A 234-nucleotide genomic window follows, 5' to 3' on the forward strand; every position below is an offset into this window, starting at 1 on the left:
CCCCCCCTCCCAGCCCCTCCGGTGGGGGCGGCGGGGGGGGGGCCGATGTCCGGCCGCGGGACTGGGGTACGGCCGGCCCCGTCCCTTCCCGCACGGACACGACCCACGGGAGCCGCCGCTGACGAAGGGACCGGGACCGGGACCCGTTCCCGTTCTCGCTCCCGCTCCCGCCCCGTTGCCGAGCGACCGCCCCGGCCGCTTCCGGTCCCGCCTCCCTCCCCCGCGCGCGCACCC

This window comes from Calidris pugnax, unplaced genomic scaffold (genome assembly GCF_001431845.1).
Source record: "Calidris pugnax isolate Ruff unplaced genomic scaffold, ASM143184v1 scaffold113, whole genome shotgun sequence".
NCBI classification, from domain to species: domain Eukaryota; kingdom Metazoa; phylum Chordata; class Aves; order Charadriiformes; family Scolopacidae; genus Calidris; species Calidris pugnax.